Genomic DNA, 22122 nt, shown 5'->3' with positions numbered 1-22122 from the left:
GTTATACTTACTCCCTAGCCAACCAGGATGGTAGCGATTTTCCCTTCTGATTTCATAAGTTTGTTCAAATTCTATCTCATAAGTGCTGGAAAACTCATGATCCTCTACATTCATATTTTTCTCAAACCTGGAATCTGGTTTCGCTTTTAATGCAAAGTGAAACAAAGAGTTGGACATCCTTGTCATCATAGGATGAGATTGGTAAATCATCTGCAGCAATGGTGGATGGTGGCTCATTTACAACCAAAGTGGCCTAGTTCATAGGGAAGGTATCAAGAACCTCATAGTTAAAAGTCTTCTCTTCACAAGTATATGCAATGCTCAGGGAACTCTTTTCTGATGTGACCTCTATTGTGGGAATAAATTTGTTCCCTCTCCAATTACTATCATTGTCAAACTACAGAGCATTGTCTTGTTCAATTTTAGCACGTGTCTCATTACCATCACGGAGAAATAAAGTTCCCTTGCTACTTAGCTCTAATTCTGAGTGCAAATGTTGTGTTATGAGCTTTGGGAAGGTTGTATGGTTGAAAATATTATCATATACAAAGTAGTCCACTCCTTCAGATCCAGGAAAGACTTTGGATTGAGAAACATAACCACTATTTTCTTGAGCTTGATTAAGGTGGTTGATCTGTCTATCTTTAGAATTATTCTTTACAACTTGATCACACTTATTATCATTCTCTTCTTGGGAAGAGTTTGGTTCTATTGTAGGGATGATCTGATCACAAAACTCACAATCTATATCAGTGCTGGAACCAGAAGACATAGGCTGACCTAGAGTGTCTTCTTTGTTAATAGCTTCATAATTCTCAAGAATGCAGTAAACTTGTATGATATTTTGGTCATTGGAGCGACAGTCTGGGGACAAAAGTGCTATCATCAAATGATTTCCCTTGTAGGGGGGCTCTATATCAATGGATGTAACCCCACTCCTTTCCTGGACAGAAGAATCTCTAGCACGATCATCAATATTCAGTTTTTTGATGAAATCAAGACTCGTTGTGATGCCATGAGTGCTCCTAGGAAATTTGCATCCTTCCTTATCTATGTCATTGTGACTATTATCTTCACAAATGCATTATCATACTGATTTTCTGCCATAGGAAAATGATCAAGTCATGCCCCTTCAATGTGATTCTCAGCCACTAGCCCAATGTGTTTTTTTTCTCTACAATTCTCATATCATGACAAGGGTCATCATTGAAAAACATGAAGAAAAAGACTTTCCATGAATTAGACACACAAACTTATTTAAATAACGTGATTTAGAGGCTATCTCTCTACAAAACTACATGATGGCTCTCTTATTTGTGTTTCATGTTCTGCTACAGAACTACTGCCATAACCCTTAGTGGAATAAATCATAAGAATGTCATCTTCAGTTTTATCACACCATTTGCTTCACCTTCAAATTCTGCCCAGAGAAAATCAGGGTGGCCTTTTAGCCCCTGAAACTTCTACAAACTTCTGACTTATTGATGGGAAACTCATGATCTTCCCTTTTTGCAGTAATCAACTTTTTTTTGTCAACAATATCTTCTTCCGGGTCTCCCCATTTGTCCTTCGCTATGTCAAGTTTCAGTAGCTTTTTGGACAAGATTATACATTGATCACTATTCACGGGGTCCTGGAAAAGGTTTATCTCTGCCTTTCTATTGCCATATTTTTTTCCACAGCTGCACACAGTGAATTAAATGCTTCAGCGAGTTTTTGGGAAAACAAATCCATGGGATTTCTATGATAATTTTTCATAATGACATCAAATATTTTCCTTATTTCAACATGAAGATTGAGCAACAAGTCCCCATCAGAGTTTTTGATAACTGTTCACAGTACCTGCTATCTTCTTCAATGGCATCTTCGACAAGTTAAAGACAATCTTCTTCTTGTAAGGCCACCATCAAATTTTAATAAGTATCTTCATACCTTGAAATCTTGGACCCCAATTCTTGAGAAAATTTTCAAATAAATCTGTTATAGAAGATATACTTTACCGTGTGCAACAATACATGAAGTTTAAACTAGTCCCTTTATGGCGCCAATGAATAAGTGAATAATTTCATCAGGTTGTCTTCATGAATTGCATCTACTTCTGAGGTTTATTTCAAAGGTCATACAATATGAGGGATGGCTGAAAAAGGGTAACCATCAAATTTTGGACAATCTTCAACCAATCCACATTATAGTGGTTTGGGTACCTTGGGATACTCTTGCCACCAATTAGCCTTATATATCTCATGACATTCCCAAGGAGCCATGTTTCATCAATATGGGAGCTTAAATTGATAACAGGGAAAATTTTAAGAACCCCCCCTAAATTTATAAATATAATAAATGGGCGAATCTCCATGGTATATAGGAAAAATGAAAGGCGATTTTATCAATAATATAATATGTATATATAATTTTTTGGCGAATCTCTCACCAGGCATGGCGAATATTTTACTCAATTATAAAATCTTGTAAGATCTTGGCGAGTCTTTCACTAAATAATAAAACTTTGTAAAGTCCTAGTGAATCTTAGCATAGGCTACATGCTGGTTTAATTCCCCCATTTAAATAGGCTACATTCCAGGTGAATACCATGGGTCAATACCATGTGCCATTTTGGTGAATACCATGGGTCAATACCATGTGCCATTTTTATTTTTATTAATTCTAATATTAGGGTTAATAATGGTTTTTTGCATGGTATTAATAACAATCTAGTCCATGGTATTTGTCCCATAGTATTTTGGCCATAGGTTTCACCTAAATATAACCCATTTTTTGAGTGTTCGTAAATATAAGGTGACTTATGGAGTAAATATAAAAAAATGTTTTATTTGTTTACCATACCTCTCGTTTATTTATATTTTTATTAATTTACCATACCTCTTTTACAAATATGGTATTTGGCCTATAGGATTCACTTAAATAAAACCTCTTTCTTGAGCCTTCATAAATAGAACGAGGGTTATGGACTAAATATAAAAAGAGGTTTTATTTATTTACAATACGTCTAGTTTATGTATATTTTTATTTATTTACCATACCTTTTGAGTAAGTATAAAAAGACGTTTTATTTATTTACCATACCTCCACTTTACTTATATTTTTATTTGTTTACACCCTTACATGTATATAAGGTGACTTATGGAGTAAATATAAAAAATGTTTTATTTATTTACCATACCTCTCATTTATTTATATTTTTATTAATTTATCATACCTCTTTTATAAATATGGTATTTGGCCCATAGGATTCACTTAAATAAAACCTATTCTTGAAAATGGGCGAATGGATTCACCTAAATAAAACCTATTCTTGAAAATGGGCGAATGGAAGGTTGTAAGTCCTAATTTCAAGGGCTAAATTTACCTTTTTTACCCTCTCCCTTAAAATAAGGTGGGCTATTTGAGGTGATTTGTAAAAATGTACTATGATACAAAATATTCGCCCACTAAAAATTTAAAACCCCTTAATTTCGCCAAAGGGTGAACATTCGCCCCTAAAATTATCCTTGATTGATAATAATGCAATTCTGTAACTTTTCATAATGAGTAGCAAATGTGAGCTGTCAATGTCTTCATAATGATGCGTCTCTCACCTCACAAGCACAATCTTCAAAATCTTTAAAGAATAAGGTCTTTGTTCTTCCAATGGGTCACCAATATGAGCACAAATTTTCAAAAATGAATCCTCATCCAATGTTGTATCTTTTCTATAAATGTCTTTCAGGAAATGGTCTTTATCTTCGACAACAATACCAAAATATTATTACGCAAACTTATACCTCTTAAGATAAAGTCCAAAAGTTGAAGTGTAGTTTGAGTGCAACTAAAAGGGAGGCCATTGTCCAGTGTCACCCCACCAACCCTCTTCTTCACTTTAGACTGGCTCTCCTCCGGCTCAAGGGGGTCATCCCTAGATTAAGATTTCTTGGTTTTAAGGTAATGAGTTTCAAGGTGATACGAAGACTAAATCTAACAAAATGGTTCTAAAAGAGTTTTAGATTGTGGAATTTGATGGAAGGACTAGAGACCACTCTCTTTCCTTTGGGAAAATGGGGTCAACTAAGTAACCCCTTGGGAAAATGTAAGTGGATCTAGGGTTGATAGGAGTCACCAATATGAACAAAAATCTTCAAGAATGAATCCTCATCCAATGTTGTAGTTTTTTTATAGATGTCTTTCAGGAAATGGAGTTTATCCTTGGAAACAATGGCAAAATGTTATTACACAAACTCTTACCTCTTGAGATAAAGTCCAAAAGTTAAAGTGTGGTTGGAGTGCAACTAAAAGGGAGGCCATTTTCACCTCACCAAACCTCTTATTCACTTCAAGTTGGCTCTCCTCCCCCTCAAGGGGGGGATGGTATTCCCTAGGTTAATATTTCTCAGTTTTAGGGAAATGAGTTTCAAGGTGATATGAAGAGTAAAGCTAGCAAAATGGTTCTGAAAGGGTTTTAGATTTTGGAATTCGATGGAAGGACCAAAGACCAGTCTCTTTCCACTAGGAAAATGGGGTCAACTAAGGACTCCCTTGGGAGAAAGTAAGTGGATCTATGGCTTAAAAAAAATTATCCACCTGTGTTGGACCAAAGAGAGAAGTGACAACATGAATCACAATTTTCCAAAAGATTCCAGGAGCAAAGCATTCTGGGAGATAATTTTATATAATATGTATTTTAATGTGGGAGTAGGTTTTCTCACAAGGTTTCTCACAACATCTGTAATTCCATGAGCTATACAAGGTTTTCTCACAGCAGAGAGGAGATTTTTCATAACAAAAAAATGATTTCTCATCATTATGGCAGAGTGAATTCACAAAAGGCAGGCTTTTGAGTGATTTTTTGGAAATGATAAATATATTAGTTCAGAGATCAGCTCAGCACATCATGGCACAAAAGAATTACATCACATGAAAAAGAAGAGTCCCAGGAAAAAAAAAGCCAAAAAGGAAAGCATTTTTGGGCTTCAGGGCATACCTTTATATAAAATTCTACAACAAGGTTACCAAACTCACCCCAGACAATGACTCATTTAGGCCAAGGAGTGAGAAAGGACTTGGACTCAAGAAAACCTCAAAAGTTGACTCAGGAAATTAAAAAATAAAAAATACACCGAAGTTCAGGATAAAGGGGATATTTTTCATAATATGAAAATCTACAAGGTGCATATAATACAAATTTCTATTAATTCCTTATTTTAGAGTACATAGATGATAACGCATGCTACAAAACGTCATAGATTTTAGGCAAATTGACATGTCTATTGGTTTTTTTATCACTCAAAATTGTCCTTACAAGGTTCTATCATCAACCTAACAACTAAGGATCAAATGGAACAATCAAGAAGAATGCCCTGTCACCAGCAAACTTCTCTCACTTTGGAACCAGTGCATGCTAGTTTTAAGAGGGTATCCCTAGTGGCATTCACTGAAATATGTAAATTGGGTCAACGATACACACCCAAAAGGAAGTGAATCATAACACTTAAGTACTTAAAGTAAAGGTTTCTTGAATAAGGGGAGTGATATACTCAAAACTACCAGTTCAGAAAATCATCATTATAAACCAAAGAGTACACCTGAAACATCATATGGCTGCCAAGAGAGTATTCTTCATTGACAAAGTTGTAGACAAGTACAATGTCCATAGGCAGAATAACACTGCTCCAAGAGATTTTAATAGGTTTCACACTACCAACACTGCTCAAGATTATTTCAATTCTACTATTCAGAGGTCATCACTAACCATGTCAATAGCAGGCCTGAGGAATCAATACCAAACAACTAAGTGCATTGAGTAATCTAATATGAAAGGGACAAGAACTGTGGATGAATGAAGAGGAAAGGTGGAATCAAAAGTAACCAGTCCATTGTCTACTAACCTTCTCCTCCTCTTATACTTGAAGAAGCATAATCCCAATAATAACTCTACCCAAGAATAGGTGCCATGCAAGGTCACATGCATCTGCCATGGATCAAAAAGAAAAAGAAATTGAAAGTCAAAGAAACCCTAATATGGATGATCTGATCCTCATACTCATGTGCATTCATGAAAAGCAAGAGACAGAGTCCAAGTAGGCCACTCTATATGGATAAGAATAGATCATCTCCAATAACATAACAAAGCTTCCAATGATAGCATGCATCACTCCTCAAATAGGGTGGTCCAATATAGCCAAGAAAAATATCCTCAACTTAGCATGCATCAACCTTCCTCTCCCTGAGTAAATCAGCAAAATCACCTTGAAGCACACTTACATAAGGTGCCATCCATACCAAGCATATAACTCCTAAAAAAGCACAAGTGGACAACCATGAATAAATCTCCATCAAAAGCACATGCACCTAGGTGCCTCATTTTCTCCATGAAAAATAGATCATTCAAAGCATGGTGAAACCCCAAGATAGGGCACTTCCATTTTCCAAAATAAGCATCCTCAAATTAGCATGTAACCCCACCAGGAACAATGCCAACCTACCAGAGACAAATATGGAACCTCCCTTAAAACAAATATGATAGTAACTTCATCAACCAAAGCACTTTGTCTTCCTGTTTTAGCTCATATCTTTAATGGAAAAAGTGTCAAGGACATATGGACAATAATAGAAGAAGATCCACTAATGCACAAGATAGGCACTCCAAAATAGCAGCAAGACACCACACATAAATTCTTCCATAATTCTCAAAAGTACTCCACAAGAAAAGCACCTCTTTCAGCCAAGATAGGCCAAGCCAATTGTTGTTATAAAGTCATTATGCAAGGCACATAAAATCCATTAGCTTTTCTCCATAGACATGTGCCTAAGGTCCTCCATGAACCTGTGATACATCGAGCATCAGAGGCACACTAGCAACTCTTGTGTTCAACTCAAAAGTTCAAGGAATAACTACATTGTCTATTGGAAGACCATATAAACCACAAAAAGATAGAAAATAGAAAATCAGTCCGCAACCTGCCCTCATAACCAATAATATATGATGCCCTAATTCTGGGTTCTCCTCAAAATCCCTGAAATTTTTGGGTTTTCTTCACAAACACTATAGGATCTCATTATGATCACATGCAAACTGAAGCACCTACCGAAGTAACAAAAACCAAAAAAAACCAGAGACCACTTGTTGATGAAGCAACCTCATGTATGTTAAAAGTATGTGTTTATGCCAATCTAATATTGTAGGCAAGTTCTCCATGATGTGTTCTACCTTCACCTAGTTTGCATGTCAAAAATACCCACAAGAAAGTGATATTGGATAGGGCGATGTAAAAAATGAACATACATCTTTTTGAAAATGAACATTCTCTCTCTCCTTTTTTGTGAATTTACAAGGCCATGTTGGACATGATTGATGATGTTTTTTGTTGCTTAGCAGCTAAATTCTTCACTTCTGGCATTGAAACAAGCATTAAATAGACTTTACCTATAAGACCTGTAGAATTTAAGAGCCCTGCCTTAAATTTCCCAAATTGAGACAGGTGCCCATTATGGAATATGCTGCCTTGTCTGCAAATATAGCATGTCTTTAGTCTAAAACCAAAATGTGAACAAGTAGAAGTGGTTGTTGTTCTAGCAGTGGTTGCCAGGATTCAGAGAAAGTTTTTGAGTATGCACTTAACGTTGGCACATTGACTAAAGCCCAAATCTGCATTTAAAAGTTGCATTCAAAGCCCTCCCACATGACCATCTAAGGCACTACTATGGGAGGAAACATGTTGAAATGATGAAACACCTCCTTTGGGGGTTTCATCGTTATGGAATGGTGAAACACCTACTTTGGGGGTGTCATCGTTATGGAATGGTGAAACACCTCCTTTGGGAGTGTCAATTTTCCAAGAGTAATTGGACATTCATTCAAGACCATTACTATATTTTTCTTCAAGAAAAGCTTCACTAGTGTGCCACATTGTTTGGAGATTGCAATTATTTGGTTTGGTCATCCTTCATTGGGATTTGACAGTGCTCAAAAGTTTTTGCCTTATTCACCCTCTGGAAGATTAGGTATAAGTATGTTTTTGAGCCATGCCTCTGTTGAATGTTCATTTTTTGCACACATCCCAAGTTGTTGGCCAAGGGTGCCTTATTGATCAACAATGTTCAAGCTCTAGATTATATATATTATTTTGACTTTATTTCAACTCTGCAATACCCATACTTAATTTTCTGGATTTAACTGTTTCAAAGTAGCTCTGCAATACTCATACTTAATCCATTCTGGATTCCTGCTAAGAACTGAGGTGATCTACCTCCTACATCCAGGAAAAATTCAGAGTTAAAGAGAAATTATGGGAAAATCCAAGACAACAACCCACAACACGGAAAATCTGGGAGAATGGGGACTTTTCAATTGCAAGGAAAATGATAAAATTGTAGGTGAAGATGTTCATTTTATGTTGAATGGAATCAAGGAGAAGTTATATCTTTCACTCAGAGCTTGGTTATGAATTGAACTGAACTGACCTTGCTCTTCCTCATTCTGAACCTTGGAAGGTTCCTAGTGTGGTTGGAACTTGGGCTTGATTCCTTCCAACTTAAGAATCTTGCTCCTCTAATTATTTTAGTTTTATCCGGTTGTGCACCCAACTCCAAATAAAAAAAAATATAAGTATTGGGGCTCATCTAATTACACAATGAAGCTTGGTTATGAATCTCAGGTCTTCCTTGACAACCCTCCCCCATGTCCTCTTTTTTTAGAATGTGAATCTCCCCTTCATTTTTTTGAAGCTTAGCGCCAACATTATCTCAATTCATTTAGAAGAAAGCCCCTTTTAAACGACTTTAGATGGCACTCCCCAAGTATGTGTGTTGGAAACCTTGGCATACATGTAACAAAGCTATATTCCAAGACATTTAGACTAATCCAACACTAGTAGCTAATAGAGTTAAATCCCTACCAGCAAAACATATTTGAATCAAATGCCCCAAGTTATATCAGCCTTAATTCTTGGATTCATATGAAACAAGATGGATGGATGAATCCAATATTCATCCTCAACTTTCCCCTTGTCCTCTTAGGAACAACACTGGAAATTATTCCTCGAGAGAAAGTTATCGAGAAAGGTTAACATTTTGGGATTCATACATCCTTTCTTTTGACAGGGCTTTAAAAAAAACCTAGTTGTGACAGGTGAGGGGGGCATTAATTAGCCCTAGTGGACAAATTTAGCGAGCCTATTCCTTGAGTTTGGGCACATCTTCAAATAACCAAGAAAAGTTGTATGCACTGCTACAAGGTATGAATCTTGCCAAAAAATCCCCAATTCACAAGTTAATTATTGTGGGAGATTCCAATAATATCACAAGGCACATAAATCTCAGCACCACTCCCTCAAATCTAAATTTATAATCCATTTTTACAATCCCTACGTTCTAGAATATCAATCCATCCATGTACTCTGATATCTCAATAGATTGATGGACCATTGGGTAACCTAGCAATCTCATCCACTAAGAATGTTGTGTGGAATAATTCCACCCAAATCTGCCTAGTTTCGTAACTCTTGTCCATGACCCAAGGAGACAAATCTGCTAGCTAGGCAGATGAACAACCGATCACATTGTGGGGGGAGGGGAGTTTGTTGGTGCATAGCTTGGGGATCCGACATTATGAAATCATTATGAAAATTGCAGGGAATATGTCCTTCACTTTCGTGAACACCACCAACAAATACAATAAAAGGATTAACATAGGTTGGTATCCAATTATGGCATGGGATATTGGGGATCAAATGCTCTACAAGCAGGAGGAACTACAATTCATTATCATGAAATTAGTTGGGCCATGTATTTACACATGTGTGAGCTCCATGAAAAACCTAATTGGTTCACATGGCTCAGAGTGCACATTAAATATTGTCAGGTGTTTGGCTCTCCACCATGCTAAGACCCCTCTTTCTATGGCCACCATCTATTCCAATTTCAACAATTGGAGAGACAAATATTTTAGGTTTCCTCAACTTCGGAAAGTTGGTTTGAGCTTGTAGGTGGTTCGGATTTGGAGTCAAAGTATCCCATTGGCTTCAGTATCAAGGGAATCAAAGACGAATAATGCCTATCTCTGATGGCACTCTGGCTAAGCTTAAGGATCATATTATGGCTTTGTATCTATGTTTGGACCTGCTAGCCACCCAAATAATGACAACAATTGAGATATTAATAGAACACAAGAATATGATTAAAGGAAAAATGATGAAACAAAAAGTTTGAGAAGATGGTTGGAAATTTTGCAAGTGGAAGGTCACATAGCTCCACTTACAACATCCTTGGTAAACTTGGTTTTTTCTCCCCTAGCAACCCTGTCTAATTCAACTTTGGTTGCCTCCTCGGACAACATAGATACTCTATTTTTTTAATGATATGCATATAGTGTAAGACTTGATATGTAGTCAAAATGTGTAAATACATGGGTGTTTTCTAAAGGGAGTATACCTTTAGACCTCCCTATTATTTTGTATTTTGGTCATGGGTAAGAAAATGTGTCAAGTATAGTATCTCTTTAGATTTTTTTTGGATAATGATTGTACTACATTTTCTAAAATCTAATTTTGTTGTGTTTTTACATAGACGTTGTTTGTAGGTGATTGAATATACTCTCGGTATTACAATGGTTATGGATTGTATGTTGTTAATGGAAGAGAAAAGTTAGTTCAGAATGAGGAAGGAATACCTACCACAATTAATAAGATGAATACAGCTGAGACTGAAGGAGAAGCTTCAACTATAGATGAAAAAAACATGTCAATATAGAAAGTTTGGATCACTATACCCACATTGAAGGATCTTCAGCAAGGCTTGGAAAGCACCTATCGAGATATGCCACTCCATTTGGAAACAAAATTTATTCATGGTGATGATGAAGAAATTCACGGGCAGATAGAGGAAAATCATCCCAAAGTGATTGACCTTGAAATTGTAAGAGCAGTAACAACATAAACTACCATCAAGGCACAAATAGCTAAACAAGCCTGTCTTTGTAATGTCCTCAACGAATTAATGACCAAGGGGACTTAGTATCCTATTTGTCTCCATAGGCTATAGTCCATTAAATAGGGGATAAAAACCCAAAACTTACATTGGGCGAGTTTTGGGTAAGTTGGGCAAAAAAACCCAAAGTTGGGGCTTTGAGTGTGACGCACTCAACCACTTAAGGAAGTGAGACCCCTCATAGAAGTCTATAAATTAAGGAGGCTTGGATTCAATTGGAGGCATCAATTGGAGATCAATTCATTCTATCTTGAGAAATAGCTCTAAGGGTTTTAAGACCCCATTTTCTCTTGCCAATTTCGGTGATGAAAAATTCCACCCTAGTTGGTTTTTCTTCTCCTTTTACCTTTGTTCAGGCACAAAAATATTTTGAAGGGAAAAACAGATTGTTCTGGGCACCTTCTCCATGGTAATAAGTTCCTTTCTTAAGAGAACCAGCTCATAGAAGCATCAATTCTTGAAGCAGCGAAGCTCACTGGGATCATTTTGTGGTAGGGGGTCCTTTCCTAAGGCATCCAGTTCATGCGGGCATCATTTCCTGAGACAGTGAATCCATTTGAGTTTAATTCAGTGACACGAGTCAGTCTAGGCATAGCAAATCAATTGAACAATGAGTTTCAGCTAAGGATCCCTTGCTCTAAGTCTTGGATACAGAGACATCTAGTTTTGGGTTAGGCAACAAAGTTGCTTTGGCATCAATCTTGGATTTCAGGCATCCTTGGTTTGAAAGCAGCAGCGAAGGGTCTGATTGGGTGGTTTGAACCCTCATTGAAGCAATCTCATCGATCTATTCCAAACGGGTTCTCGAAAAACCTATACAGTGGCTGCAAGGACCCCGACGTTTGGGCTTGAGATAACAGTTTCCATAATTGGGAGCTACTAGGAAAACACGTCGAGGCCTTAAGAGAAAATAAACTACCATGAATCAATGAAACGGAAGCCAATTGGGACACTAAGACCATATTAGATTATTTTTATTGTTGTAGTAGGGCTCGCTAAAATTCTACATTGAATTAAAGCCCTGGGAAATTAAAGTGGTAGACAGGATGAATTGTTTTGAAAGTAAATGCCATTGAATTATTTGCTAATGAAACTGTAACAATAATATATATTATTTTCCTGCAAAATATTTGGAATATCTGTTGATTCAAAATAAGGTTGTAACTGTTGAATTGAAATGTATTGTTCGACCTACTACTGACTGAGGAAATATATTATTTAAGTGTTTACAAAGTATGTCTTGTTCTTACTTCGTGAAGTGTTAAAAAGAAAATTGTTGAATTGTACCAACTGTTTAAGAACCCTAGCAAATTACCTTATCACACTACAATGGTATCAGAGCACAAGCATCCTGCCATCTTGTGGTGTATGCTAGTATATGCCTCCTGAGGATACCAGTGACGTCATTGTAAGAAAGAAGAGGAATATCCACCATTTTGCTATGGGAGACAGAGTAGAACATGACCTTGCTATCTTATTCAAGGAATTGATACAAAGGAAACAACAGATGAATCAACTATTGCACCAGCAAGGACAACAAATGCTTCAAGGACAGCAATAGATAGCTCAATATTTGACCCAAGGACAAGAACAAATTGCTATGTTGAACACTCACCTCACCAGACAACCAAATGTCGCTGCTACCAATAGGATGACAAGTGAAGGAAGTGGGCATTACAATCCTGTCCCACCTAACAACCCAACCAGCAGAAAAAATTTCTTAATTTTGAAAAATGTTGTAATGAGAGCACCTCTCGGCTCCTCTTTTGTACTTTGTTCCCTCTTTTGTCTGGGTCGTACTGTAAATACAGCCTATGCTATGACCAATACTTGCTTTTTTGGCAGGGTTTTGTGTCAGGTTCTTTCCCACACAACCCTTTTTTGTAATCTGTCAGTTTACCAAGTAATATACTATCTTATTTACAAAAAAAATCCAACTAGCAGAAAAATTAGACAGGCACTTCTACCTCAATTTTCAAACAACCAAGTGCCAGCAGGCCAAGGGGAAATTGAGCCAAATCAACTCCTAAACAATTATGTTCAGGACTACGCACGATTAGAGGAGGCCACTCGAGTAGTTATGTCCTTCAACGAATACAATAACTTCCAATATAGGAATATACCTCGAGGACAACCCAATGGAGAGCTAGCTCGCAAGGTAAGTAAAATCCCTTTACCTTCCTTTGATGGATCATCAAAAAGTTCAGTAAGGGCTTGGGTACAAAAATTGGACACCTACTTCAGGCTCAACCCCATGGCAGAAACCAATGCCATCTAATTTTCCACTCTACACCTTGAAGGAGAAGCCCATGAATAGTGGTACCATGGTTTGGTCACATTAGGGCACACAAATATTGTTTCTTATGAGGATTCTACGCAATGCTTGATAGACAGATTTGACCAGAAGCACCCCGACATCCATTTCAGGGAATTAGAAATGCTAAAACAAATAGGGTCACTAGATGGCTTCATTACAGAAGTTGAGAGAATTGTTGTAATGGTGACAAACATATCATAAGAAAGATTAGTCATTCTTTTCATAGAAGCCTTGGTTGAACCATTACATGGATGGGTTTGGGAATTTAACCCATCCACCTTCCAAGAAGTAGCTAAGAAGGCTCGAGATATGAGCAAAGCCTCTTCATCCCAAGCCCCGGCTAAACCTTATATTCCCCCAGGAGATAAGGAGAAGAAGCCTCCCCAACGAGAAGGAAATCGAAGGAACAGGTTAGACGATGCAACTCGAAATGAGCTCAGACGTAAGAAGTTATGCTTCACATGTAAATATCTGTGGGAGCCAGGGCATCGTTGTATAAGAAAAGGGAAAATTCACTATATAGAAGTCATATCCAATGATGAAGATGAGGAAGAAGAAGCACCAACATCAGTTAATGAAGGCCCACCACAAGTAGAAACCAAAGAAGTGGGAACCGAAACTCCTAAGGAAGAGCCCCCTCAGGAGGAGAAACAAAGTTTTTTTTAGCAGATTCAGATGACTAAGTGTTTACCATGTTTCCTCTACAGCAGTGCTGGAAACAGATTATGAAGAGAGGCAGTCCTGCAGAGCAAGGCTTTTCATGACTACATAGAGGTAAGAGTGGGCCTGCTTTTTGAAGAGCACATGGTTCCATTCCAACCAAATGTCTCATGCTATGATCAAAGGGAGAGATTTTAATTTTTTTGAGTGCTTAGCTTGAATCTAAGTTTTTAAATAGTCTTCCACTATATCTCCTTGCCGACTACAAGTTGGCCCCTCAATATTTTATTTCCTTCCATACTGCCAATGTGAATGGACAATGTATAAACAGGTGGTCAATGGATTTTGAGTTTTCCAAGAAAAGAGGGCATCTGCTTGGTCCATTGAAAGATCTTTTATGAAGAATGTCCCATATAGGAACTTTGTTTTTTAGGATGAGCCATATGAACATCTTAGACTTTGGAGGGCATTTAAATTTCCACAATTTTCCCCCATCAGGGGTTTTCCAAGGTCCTGGAGGACTGCGCCTAGTGATATCCTACTTTTAGAGACTAATCGCCTAGAGGATTGGGAGACCAAATTAAGAGATCCTCATTCTCAGATATTTTTACCAGGGATTGCACCAATCTGTTTATATAATTCCTCCAATCATCCACCCAATTTCCTTCAAGGTGTAGTTTTTCTGCTTATCTCCAGCCTCAGAGTCCATCAACCAGATTTCTCACAGAGATTTAATTTAATGCACATGGTGTATAACATATTTGCAACAAATTTGTAATTATTGATCTAGATGTTCTTATAGTTTATCATCTTTCCATTTGGCTAAAAATGTTTGTTTTTTATAAGAGTTAAATGTAATTCCTCCAATCATCCACCCAATTTCCTTCAGGGTGTAGCTCTTCTGCTTATCTCCAACCTTGGAGTCCATAGACAAGATTTATGACTGAGATTTAATTTAATGTGCATGGTGTATAACATATTTGTAGCAGATTTGTGATAATTGATCTAGATGTTCTTATAATTTATCATTTTGCCATTTGGCTGAAAATGTTTGTTTTTGTTTGTATGGTAGCCAAACTTACTTGTAAGAGAGTAGCAAGTTGCAACAACGACCTGCATAACAGACAAAACCCTTTGAAACTGCGAATTGCTCCATTGCTGCAAGCCCCTCGTCCCTTGGCCAACCTCTTTGATTCCCTCTTCCAGAAGCCGAGCCAAGCCCTTCAAACCCTCATGCACGAGAGCTTCATGAATTCGTATGGACAGATCTGCCAATCCATCATTCTGCAGATTCCACCAAGATCTCACTCAACATCGTGAATTGCTCCTGCCTTTAGTTTCGGTGGTGAAACTCCTTACTTTGGCTCTCGAACTGTCTTTACCTTTGTTTTTTCCCCTACTACAATTTCATTTGACCTTGTTAACCGATAAGCCATAGCAGTTTAAGATTTAGATCCAAAGCCCATTCTATAAACACTATGTGACCCGATCCCATTCCTCTATATTGTGATAGGCCAGTATGTGAAATCATATTGCATCATGCATCATACTGCTAAAGCTGGAGACATGGTGTAAGTTCTTCCTTCTTTTCGCACGCCTGAACAAATTAGAAGCAAATTTCTACTAAACTCACAGGGAAACCTTGAAAGAACACCCCCCAAAACCTGAAAACCCCCAACAAATTCAATAGCATTTTAGTTAAAAACCAAAGACAGAGAAAATGGCTCCAAAGCACTCGTTGTGAACCTGCGTGGAATTTTGTTAGTCAATTTGGTTTCCTTCTGACTCTATTTATTTTCAATAATTGAATGGCGGTGAGAGGTCAGTTTGGTTTCCTTCTGACTCTGTTTATTTTCAATAATTGAATGGCGGTGAGAGCAAAAGACAGACATTTGAAAATGTTATGGCAAGATACCACTTTTCCTTTTACATTTTTTTTTTAGTTTTCTTTTAATTTTTCCCTCCATCACCTTGATTTGTGTTCATATATCAAAGATTTTTTTAGCGTTTTAAATGCCTTTTAACAAACAAAAAAATATTTTTAAATTATTTTTTTGGAAGAAAAAAAAATGTAAAATAAGAAGGAAAAATAAATTAATTCATCTTTTAAATTATTTTTAAGATTTATAATGCTTGTATAGGTTTTTGAAGCTTTTCACCTTTTTTTTAAGTCAATAATATAATTTACATAATCCATTTATGATTATATTTTTAAACATTTATTTCATTGAAGAGATTTTTAAACATGCATTTTTATATTAAAGCAGAAGAACATGTAGCAACAAATTTAAAATTAATTTGTGATTAAATTGGTTATAATTATTTTTAACATGTATTCACAAATATGGAAAAGTATCTCTTGAGTATTCTCGCAGGAAAAATAAGGGTTAGCTAAACAATTTGTTATCAGTGTTGATAGGTATTTGGCTAGTTTTACACTATCAACGTAGACATCAAAATAAGCTCTGTGTGGTCAAAAAGTATAGTGAAGTAGTAATGTCATAGGATTAATGACCATTTCCAATGAAATTTTTGTTTTAGTGAGGATAACTAATCTATGGAGATTTTCCATGATGTTCAATAGAGGGAGTTAACATGGGAAAGGTGATTGTTTGGCTCCCACATGCTTTAGAAATTGATCTCTTTGACCATAAACATTAGAGGTGGAAAAAAATCCTAGTCTCTAGAGCTAAGTTTGTTCCAAATTAGCTATATCTTGAACCACAAATTGTTGTTAACCTCGTGGGTATGATAGAAATTTGGTGGCTTGTAGGGTAGTCTCGTCATGAAATAATTGTCACTTATTATCTAGTCATATTTTTTAATCCTAGACTAAATTAGTCATTTAAGTTAGTCACTTTTAGTTTAGTCACTTATTAGCTAGTCATATATTTTATCCCTAGACTAAATTAGTCATTTAAGTTAGTCATTTTTAGTTTGGTTACTTAAAATTGCTCAAAATTAGTAGTAATTCACTTGAAATAATTGCGATGACTAACGTTTTTAGTCACCTAGTCATTAATTTCATCATTTTCTACTAGTGCCTTCATTTCACTCTGGGATTGTGGGATGTTTGGGGATCTAGTTTGCGTTTGGACTTGTCACACAATTATTACTCTGATTTCATTATCAATAATCACTTATTAGGTTTGGATCCAACCAACTAGAACATGGTCAAATGGTTGTTTGGAGAGGTTGGAGGTATCTAAACACCTATACAATTTTCTAATTTTACAACAATTTATGAATTGAGGGATTTTATTCAAATCTATTGTGGGGACTATAGGAGTCTCTTATCATCAGCCAATTATATTACAGGTCTTGACTAGGGAAATTCAAAAATGGATTCTATTATGTTTTCTCTCCACGTGGCTTGAAAATGAGGAGTATCATTCGTTGGTGGCAGGAATATCGCATCATATTAGGCCCTCAACCTCCTCATACTATATGGATCAATTCGCTAGCAATCTGGCTTCTGTCAAGAAAGCTTCCCAATAATGGGCCAAGGGATTCCACCGAAGAAAAAATATGAGATTGATTGAAGTTGAGCATAGGACATAATAAATCATCTTATTAATGGAACCAAATTCCATATCTATTGAGCAGTGAGAGTTGAAAATAAATCTAGAGGCATGCTCTATTGTTAAAATAAGAAGAGAGATGGCAACTAAAAAGCCAAGGAATCATGGTTGTCTTTAAGGGGAAAAAATAGTAGTTTCTTCCATCATTATGTAAATGGATGAAAGAAAATCAATACCAACCAAATAATTATGATCCCTTTTGGCAAACCAATAGTCTCCTTCAAGGACAAAGTAGATGAATGCATAAAATATTTCCAAAATATTTTTTTAACCCCTCCAATGTGCCCTATTCAAAAAATTATGTAGGTTGCCTGAAACATTCCTCAAGTTGTCAATGAGGATATGAATGCATACCTGTTTATGGAAGTATCAGAGTAGGAAATGTGGTTGATGTTATCTTCAATGCAGAGGGGTAAGAGTCCTAGTCCTGAAGGGTTCCCTATGGAATTTTATTTGGGCTTCCATGAATTAATAAAGGAAGATTTAATCAATGTTGTGTGAGAATAACAATATTTAGGAAAATTTCTTACTCCTTCAATTTGACCTTTCTTTTCCTCATTCCAAAGTTGCAGGAAGGTTCCTCCTTTGCAAATTATAGGTCTATTTCTTGTTGCAACTCGATATAAAAAATAATATACAAAATCATAGTAGGAAGAATTAAGCCACTTCTTAGTTTTTTTATTTCAAAAGAACAATGATACTTTCTTCATCATAGAAACATACATGACGCTATAGTTGTTTCTCAAGAAATATTTCATTCAGTTAAGAAGGATAACTTAAGAGTAGCTATTATAAAGCTTGATTTTTTTAAAGCTTATGACAAGGTAAATTAGACATTTCTTCAATTAGTTCTTATTTATTTGGGTTTTCATATTAATTTTGTCAATTGAATCATGGCGTGCATTCAAAATGCATCCCTTTTTGTTATGATCAATAGTAGCCCATCCCCTTTCTTCTTTGCATCAAGAGGCATCCATCATGGTTTCCCCTATTACCCCATCTCTTTTTATTGTTTCAAATACTTGGTTGACTAGTGGTTGAATCTCGGGCAAGGGGCCTCTTTGGAGAGGTGAAAATTTCCAATTCAGACACAATCTTCCACCTTTTGTTCATGGATGACTTGTTAGTCTAGTGAGGCATGCACACCCCTAGTAAAATTATAGTGGAATGCATGTAAATTTTCTTGATTGGATCTGAAGAATTTCCCCAAGTCAAGTTTAAACGGGGGAATGTTAGATTAAACTTCACCTGATAACGATTCAAAGAAGTTTAGTCTACAATCATGGTTTTTTTGCATGTGGTATTAGTGACCCAAGGTATTGCACGTAATAAATCTTATAAACGGGTTTAGAATCCTTAGTTGTAAGGTTCTAAAAATGAGCACATAAGGTTCACTTTGTTGATAACTTTATCAAATTTGCCCAAATGATAGCCAAATATTCATGGTTGATTTTTCCCTGTTTGGGGTTTTTTAAGATAAATCTTATGTGTGATTTATAAGTGTTGTAGCTGATGTTTATTATTTATTTCCCTTTCAAAGGTTTTTCTAGCATAAATTAGAAATCCTTACTAATACAAAAACCCACACTATTTTCCATGTGACTAGTGACGGGGAACCATCAGAGCACGGAAGTCATGGACCAGCAGAATGCATTTCTAGATAAAAAAATATACTCCTTTTAGTGGTATATTGATCATTTTGTTGGTTACCTTGGAAATTTTTCTCCTCTCAAACACAATCCTTTGTATGTAGGTAAAATGATAGGGAAAATCTTATGGTCTTTGATGGCTTTCTGCATTGAATGGCATCCCTAGCCAAGCTTACCATGGTGGAAAGTTACTCATCCTTCTCTTGTAGATGGTCCCTTAGTCTTCTATTTTCTATTTAATTTATAATTACATGGAAAGAAGTGTTGACAGCCTAAGACATACTTCAGAATTCCTCCTTACAACAACTTCAAAAATCCCCATCAATTCTAGAAAAAAAATGTTAGAGTTTTCCCTACACCATATTTTTTCTCCCTTTTATTACATCAAAAGTATACCTATATATAGGCTCTCAAGACTCAAACCTCTAATAGTGTGTTAACAACGCACCATATCACCATCTATCTAAGACCCTCTGGAAGATTATATTTTTAATTTTTATTTATAAAATTAAATTTTGTTAAAATGGGCACATGAAAATGGCATGTTTGGACCCTTGATGGAGGTTTTATCTCAATCAAAGTTTTAAGAACTTAATCTAAGCTTAAAATATTGATTGATATTTTGAAACCAAAATCAATTATTTATGTAAATAATACATCACATTTTTCATGTATTTCGTATTTTTGTGTAGTAGAGTCCATCAAAAGTATGAAATTATTTTTGTTTTTAATAAAAGAAATGTAGAACATGGTCCCACATGTATTTCGGATATGAATAACATGTTGTTCATATACCACTGACATCGAAAGTATGCAACATGAGTACTCCTTGGATGAGGAATTACATTATGCATCCAATAAGTGATCCCGCTCAAAGTTTGAGTAAAATCGTATGGAGATAACTTGAAAATACGAGTTGAAAAATAGTTTTTCTCTTTTCCCTCTAAAATTTAAAAAATTAAAAACATTCTAGGGTACTTGTTTTTGTTGAGGGGGGGTCTTTAGAACAGGTGATTTGGCCACATGAGGCATCCATCCTTGTGATAGATAACCTAATTGAGGAAGTTGATTGGAATATGTTTGGAAAGGAGGAACAACAAATTGAGGATATGGCCAATGCAAATTTTTCAATGTTTACATAAAACTTCATATGTTCATAACTCTTTCATATGGACTCGGATTGAGGTGTCGTTTATGTTGTTGGAATTGTCTCAACGAGATCTATTACTTGGTGCGAGCTACATTTAGTAGACCACTAGATAAAAGTAGCCAAGACACTAAACTTAGAATCACTGCCAAATCTAATGGCACCCCACTAAATTGACAACAAAAAAAGTGGCCCAATAAACTGGGGCCACATGGACCAATGTTTGTGACATTGCGGCATTCAAAAATTGTCACAATCTGACAATGTAACATTGCAACAATGCTTATCACATTTCAACAATGTGTGTTACATTGTCATGTTTGTCATATTGCAATATTATAAACCCAATATTATATAGCTTATTAAAAAAATTAGGAAAAAATTATTTGAAAATAAATAAATAAATATTTTAAAAAATAAGAAAAAAAACATTAAAAATAATTGGAAAAAAAGTTTTATATATATATATATATATATATATATATATATATATATATATATATATATATATATATATAGATACATATATATACATATACATATACATATACATATACATATATATATGAATAAATTAGGAAAGAAAAAAATAACAAATAAAAAACAAAACACGTGGTACCAACTGAAATGCATGAGCGTTGTAAGAACGTTGAAAGAAATGTGTTTATATTGTGGAAATAATTATAGCCTACTTGTTATAGGTTTTGGAATTTTTCTAGACATATTTTCATGTCGAATTTGCTCAAAATCCGAAAGGGATTTGTTGGGATCACAAGTTTGAATTGTAAACTCTCCAAAATCCAAGTGCCCTAGACTTCTTTTAGGATGCTAGATTCATATATGTAATTAGAAAAGCATTTTAAAGAACAAAAAAATACGATTTGACAAAAAATTGTTTCCTCGAATTCCAGAATTCCACAAAAGGTCGAAAAAATAATAAAGTTGTAGAAACATATAATATTGACATTCAAATGTGTTTCAATCCTATTAAAATATGTTTAAGGTGTGTTTTAGGGTTTTGTAGCAAAATACAATTAACAAGTTTGGAGGGTTGGGCAATCACATTCCCTGCAACACAGATTTGTGCTTTGTTATATGGATGTTATATTTTTGTTGTAATATAATTTATTTTTAAATATTTCTTTAAAAACTAAACTTTTAGTCTTTTAATTAAACCTTAATTTTATTTAGAAATGAAATTTTTAATTTTTTAATTAAACTATATAAAAGTTAAAGGTTTGATTTTTTTAACAAGAATTTTGAACTTCATTAAACTATTACTTTAATTTTATTTAGAAATTAAGCTTTTAATCTATTAATTAAATCTTAAAAATTAAAGTTATAATTTTTTTAAACCAAAAATTCGAATTTCTTTAAACTATTACTTTAATTTATTTAATATGTTATTTTAATTAAAAAATTACACATAAATAAACCTTGTATTTGCATTTACTTTATATTTTTTTAACAAAAAATTTGAACTTCATTAAACTATTACACTAATTTATTTAGTAAGTTATTTTAATTAAAAGTTTTATACATAACTAAACCTTGTATTTGCATTTACTTTATATTTTGATAATACAAAATAAACTCTCAAAAAAACACTAATTTTATAAATATAATCATATCAATTAAACTCTAAAAAAAAAAACTAATTTTATAAATATAATCTTACCAATTAAACTCTCAAAAAAACGAATTTTATTTTTTTATGGTTAATATTTTGTATTCACATCCTAAATTATTAATTTATAAATTAAATTATAAATTTATTTTTAATTTTATATA

The 22122-nt window shown here is 35.0% G+C and overlaps 1 long non-coding RNA gene across 1 annotated transcript; it reads right to left on the bottom strand.

The window, feature by feature from the left end:
- Positions 1-5771: 5771 nt before the first annotated feature.
- Positions 5772-15147, bottom strand: LOC149229061 (uncharacterized). The gene is made up of 2 exons (XR_016247272.1): positions 15037-15147; positions 5772-6472 (listed from the first exon to the last, which is right to left on the bottom strand). It is a non-coding gene; the product is annotated as an uncharacterized LOC149229061 (long non-coding RNA).
- Positions 15148-22122: the final 6975 nt, after the last annotated feature.

The sequence above is a fragment of the Pinus tabuliformis genome, chromosome J (assembly GCF_031772625.1).
Source record: "Pinus tabuliformis cultivar Carrire ecotype Pingquan chromosome J, CPIR1, whole genome shotgun sequence".
Classification (NCBI taxonomy): Eukaryota; Viridiplantae; Streptophyta; class Pinopsida; order Pinales; family Pinaceae; genus Pinus; species Pinus tabuliformis.
The sequence above is the reverse complement of the archived record's forward strand: the minus strand, read 5'-3'. Positions and strand labels throughout refer to the sequence as shown.